The 5747-nt window shown below is 50.1% G+C and overlaps 1 pseudogene; it reads right to left on the reverse strand.

Annotated features, from left to right (window-relative positions):
* Positions 1-763: 763 nt before the first annotated feature.
* Positions 764-3644, reverse strand: LOC132886129 (uncharacterized; annotated as a pseudogene).
* Positions 3645-5747: the final 2103 nt, after the last annotated feature.

Below are 5747 nucleotides of genomic sequence, written 5' to 3' on the forward strand. Positions count from 1 at the left end.
CGGTGGACTCATGAACATTAACATTAGCCAATGTGAGAGAGGCCTTCAGTTGCTCAGAAGTTACCCTGGGGTCCTTTGTGACCTTGCCGACTATTACATGCCTTGCTCTTGGAGTGATCTTTGTTGGTCGACCACTCCTGGGGAGGGTAACAATGGTCTTGAATTTCCTCCATTTGTAAACAGTCTGTCTGACTGTGGATTGGTGGAGTCCAAATTCTTTTAGAGATGGTTTTGTAACCTTTTCCAGCCTGATGAGCATCAACAACGCTTTTTCTGAGGTCCTCAGAAATCTGCTTTGTTTGTGCCATGATACACTTCCACAAACATGTGTTGTGAAGATCAGACTTTGATAGATCCCTGTTCTTTAAATAAAACAGGGTGCCCACTCACACTTGATTGCCATCTCATTGATTGAAAACACCTGACTCTAATTTCACCTTCAAATTAACTGCTAATCTGAGAGGTCCACATACTTTTGCCACTCACAGATATGTAATATTGGATCATTTTCCTCAATAAATAAATGACCAAGTATAACATTTTTGTCTCATTTGTTTAACTGGGTTCTCTTTATCTACTTTTAGGACTTGTGTGAAAATCATGATGTTTTAGGTCATATTTATGCAGAAATATGCACGAACTTGGACACATCATCAGTGTTCTATCCTGGCTTCATCGGGTGTTTCAGGTCTTACAACAGACACCCTCAGCCAGGTGACCCAACTGGGGTTGATCAAGCCCTGGTCTGTGTCCAAGTGGCATACTACGACCCCCATTTGTCGCCCCTCTTCAGCCAGAGCCATCTGGATGCCTTTTCTGCCACCTCCACATTATTGTTAATGGCCCTTCTCCTGTTTTGACCCATGATCCCCAGGATTCCATAGGCCTTGCTGAGGGAATGGCCTGCAAACTCCTGACAGCCCACCTCCACTGGCATGCACCTGGTCCTCCACCCATTCCTGCGTCAGTCCTCCACAAGCTCCTGATATTTTGCCCTCTTCCTCTCCTGTGCCTCTTCCATCCTCTCTTCCCAGGGCCAGCTCCAAGAGGATCAGCTGTCTTGTGGCACTTGACACCAAGATGATGTCTGGTTTCAGTGCAGTCTGGGTGATATGAGCTGGAATCTTCAGCTGCCTTTCTATGTCAACTGACATCACCCAGTCTCGTGCTGTGGAAAGCAGACCTCCTGGGCAGTTCTTGGGTCTGTTCTTTAGCTGTTCTCCTGCCTTCACGAACTGGATAGTTCTGGCTGTGGTGTTGGTACACCTGCTATCACTGATCCCCTTGCTGATTGCCTTGGCGATGGATTTGAGGACCTGGTCGTGTCTCCAATGATAGCAACCTTCTCCCAGTGCCTTAGCACAGCTGCTTAGGATGTGCTCAAGGGTCCCAGTTTTAGAGCAAAGTGGACAAGCTGGTGTTTCAACCTTGCCCCATTTGAACAGGTTGGAAGGGCTGGGGAGGACATCATAAACCCCCTGGATCAGAAACTTGATCCTCTGGGTGTTCCACTTCCAGATGTCCTGCCAGATGACATTCCGCTCCATTGCCTGTTCCCACCTCATCCAAGCACCCTGCTGTCTCATTGCCACAGCACTAGATGTTCTTTCTTCCTCCACTGCAGAGCGCACCTCTTCCTGAACCAACATTCTCCTCTCTTTCTCGCTGGTGGTGTTAAATCGGGTCAATGGAAAACATCCAAGCCCAGCTCTGCCATGAGCCATGCTTCCAAAAAGGACCTTCTGCTGTAGGCAAGCTTCTGCCTGCTGCACTGCCTCACCTGCCTTCCACTTCCTTCCTGTCTTTACAACAATCCCTGCCCTGGTTACTTTGCTGTCTCCTGATCTGGTGTACTGCAGATGTTCTCTTACTCGAGCCATGATGAACTCCTCCCTGATTGAGCTGAGAGGGAGCCTGACCTTATTGGTGTTCCTGTACAGAGCAATGCTGCACAGGCTGCATGGCAAACCTAGCCACCTGCGGAGATAGCTGCTCACCTTGTACTCAAATCCCTCTACTGCAGTCATAGGTACCTCGTAGATGAGCAAGGGCCAGAGGATTCTTGGGAGGATCCCGTACTGGTAGACCCATGCCTTGAATCGCCCAGGGAGGCCAGACTTGTCTACCACCTTCAACCATCCCTCCAGGTTGGCGTTGGTTGCCTTGATAGAATCTATATCCTTCAGGCTACAGTTGAAGACTTTCCCGAGGCTTTTCACTGTTTCTTCCATAACAGACGGAATTTGGTCTTCTCCCAGCCTGAAGCGGAATCTATCCATGACCTTCCCTTTTTTTCAGGCCCAAAGACTGGGATTTGGTGGGTTTGAAACTCATGCGGGCCCAAAACATGAGCTTCATCAACCCCTGAAGGATCCACCTGGCTCCGGGCATGGCTGTTGTTGTTACCGTGATGTCATCCATGAAGGCTCTTATGGGCGGCTGTCTCATGCTTGACTTGCTGAGAGGGCCTCGACACTCTCGTACTGCTGACTTGACCAGCATGTTCATTGCTAAGGCGAACAGGGTCACCGAGATGGTGCAGCCAGTGATTATCCCCACTTCAAGCTGGTGCCAGTCAGATGTTGTAAGACCAGCAGATACCCTCAGGCTGAACTTTCTGTAGTAGTCCAAGATGAGATATTGCACCTTCTGTGGAACGTGGTGCTTGTCGAGTGCCACTCCTATCAGCTTAAGTGGTATTGAACCATAGGCGTTGGTGAGATCCAGCCACAGTACCACCAGGTCCCCTCTGCCCTCTCTCACCTCCCTGCTGAGCTGAGTCACTACACCTACGGTATGTGCTCTAGGCAGTCTGCAACACCTGGTACGCCTCCCTTCTGTACCGAGGTGTCAATGTAATTGTTGTTCAGCAGGAAGTTGGTGAGTCTCTTGGCCAGCACACTGAAGAAGATCTTGCTCTCTACACTGAGCAGAGACATGATCCGAAACTGATCAACCTTCTCAGATGTCTCCTCTTTCGGAATAAACACCCCTGCCGCATATCTCCATGACTGGGCGATCTTCCCTCTTCTCCAGATCACCTTCAAGGCGCTCCAAAGCTGGTGCAGTAGCTTTGGGCAGTTCTTGTATACCTTGTAAGGCACTCCGCTTGGGCCTGGTGCAGAACTGGCTCTTGCTCTCCTCACCACTTCCTCCACTTCCTTTAGGCTGGGCTCCTTCAGGTTGAAGTCTGCTGTTGGCTCTGGTGGAGTTATGAGAGCCTCACATGTTCCCAGGGGTTGGTCTATCCTGCTATCACTGTAGGTGCTCTTAAGGTGGTCATTAATGGCTTCTCTCGAGCAGGTAAGATGGCCAGTCCTCTTCTGACCTTGAAGTTCCTTGGTCAGCTTGAAGGGGTTGGCCAGGAATACAGCTCTCCTCCTTGCCCTCTCCCTATGCCTCCTCCTGTGGTTTTCTGCCCTCCACAAGGTCAGTAGCTCCTTCCTCAGGATTGCCCGCAGATCTGTCAGACCTTCCCTCTCCACAGCCCCTGCCTTCTTATCTTGCCTCTTGAGAGCCTTGAGCTCTTCCCTGAGGCACTGGATTCTCCTTGCTTGGTGGTTTGGAGCATAGGCTTATTGTGCGGGCTTGGCCTCCTTCATCCCAAATCACTTGGCTGCGATGTTAACTATGATTGTAGCCATAGTAGCCAGCCGGCTTTCTACATCCCCCTTAGCCATCCCCTCCAGGATCTGGTCAACATCCCCATCGAACTGATGCCACTTGGTTGTCTTTGTGGACTGGGGCCACTGGATCCTTGAGTAGGCTGTTGGAGTGTCATTGTGGACAGCTGGTGCAGGTGTTGCTTGGTGGCTCTGATGGTTCTGTTCATCTCTGGCAGCTGATGGTAGTTAGTGGCTCTGGGTACTACTTGCCATTGGGTCAGCCAGTAGGGTGCTGGCAGTAGGCATGACTGACAGTGAGAGGCTCTGGGCACTGTGGCTTGCCTCCGGGCCAAGCTCCTTTGTTGTCTCACCAGAAGATGCTTCTGTGCGCTGTGTCACCACTACCCCTGTTGTGCACCCCTTCCTGGCCTGATGTATCTTCAAGCCCCTGATATTCTTACAGGCTTTGCTGCAGGTGCATAATCCTTGTGATGTCATTTGTCCATTGTCCTGTGTCATTAACCTTGGGTCTGTCCGTTTGGGGTGCTCATCCCCCCCCCGGGCACCTCCGGGGGTCTTTCTCCTTTGTGGTTTTTGTAGCAAGTTTTGGGTTCTTCCTTTAGAAGATGTTGTTTGGGCTGCCAACCCTCCCCACCCTGATTGCCATCTCTCCGGCTGTCCTCTGTCTCTCCAGATGTCACTGCTCTATTCGCAGTTGTCAACCAGTCTCTTCCTGGTTGCCACTGGTTATTCCAGACTGTTGCGGTGATACATACATCTTCCAATGCACGAACTTGGACACATCATCAGTGTTGTATCCTGGCTTCATCGGGTGTTTCGGGTCTTACAACAGACACCCTCAGACAGGTGACCCGACCGGGGTTGATCAAGCCCCGGTCTGTGTCCAAGTGGCATACTACGACCCCCACTTGTCGCCCCTCTTCAGCCAGAGCCATCTGGATGCCTTTTTTGCCACCTCCACGTTATTGTTAATGGCCCTTCTCCTGCTTTGACCCAGGATTCCAGAGGCCTTGCTGAGGGAATGGCCTGCAAAGAAAGTGCATTTGAACCATAGTAAACTTCATACCAGCTAGAAAAATATTTCAAGTAGCTCTTCTTTTCAAACATAACATGTATCCTTAGCATGTTGTAAATGTTACTTCTCTAGTAAACACATTTACCTTGTAAATGTTCCCCTGTAACTGAGGTAATCCAAACAAACTCAAAGTGCAATAAACTGTAATCATTTTTTTCAAGACTCAAAATGCAATTGCCATGTCATTCTCTCCTTTTTTTAAAGACAGTACATGTCTTTCCGTCCCCCCCCAAAAAAAGGCCAAATGGTAGACGTGTCAGTGTCTACAAATCCAGTCTCATGACTGGTTTGCACCTTCGTCCATATCTGGTGCGAGTCTGTGCTGGTGTGTCTGTAGGTGTGTGTGTGAGGGTTGTGACCTCAGAGCAGACAGTCTCTGGAGTGAGGACGCCTGCAGACTGGGGGATTGCTTCCCCAGTACTCTCAGCTGGTGGTGAAGGAGAGTCTTTGGAAGCCCGTAGAGATGACTCTGGTCGGAGATGGCAGCGGTTCTGCCGCAGCACTGCTCCCTTGCGGTGTTTGGTAAGAAGACCTCGGGGTGACACTCTCCTTGGAAACAACTGCTGGGGTCATCCAAGTCTTTTCTTGATTCAGCTTGGTGAAGACTGTGTCTCCTGGTCATAGTGGAGGAAGAGGTCTGGCCCTGTGGCAGCGATTGTAATAGAAAGCTTGTTTAGCCTTCTCACTAGCATCCCTTTGTTCAACAACTCTTGTTGGACCATTTGGGCTGAAGATTCTTCTCCAGTGTGGGAAGTTTTGTTCTGATCTTTCTCCCCATTAAAAGTTCTGCTGGACTTACTCCCATGGTGGCACAGGGAGTCGATCTGTAGCACATGAGGGCTATTACTGGATCTTCTTGTTGGAGGATTCTCTTTGCAGTCTGCACTGCTCTCTCCGCATGACCATTTCCCTGAGGATGGTGAGGGCTGGACGTGATGTGTCTGAAGTCTAGCTGTCTTGACAGGTCTTGGAATTCTGCACTGGAGAATTGAGGGCCACTGTCACTCACCACCTCATCCGGGATCCCAAACCTGGCAAAGGTTGCT

This window comes from Neoarius graeffei, chromosome 1 (genome assembly GCF_027579695.1).
Source record: "Neoarius graeffei isolate fNeoGra1 chromosome 1, fNeoGra1.pri, whole genome shotgun sequence".
NCBI classification, from domain to species: Eukaryota; Metazoa; Chordata; class Actinopteri; order Siluriformes; family Ariidae; genus Neoarius; species Neoarius graeffei.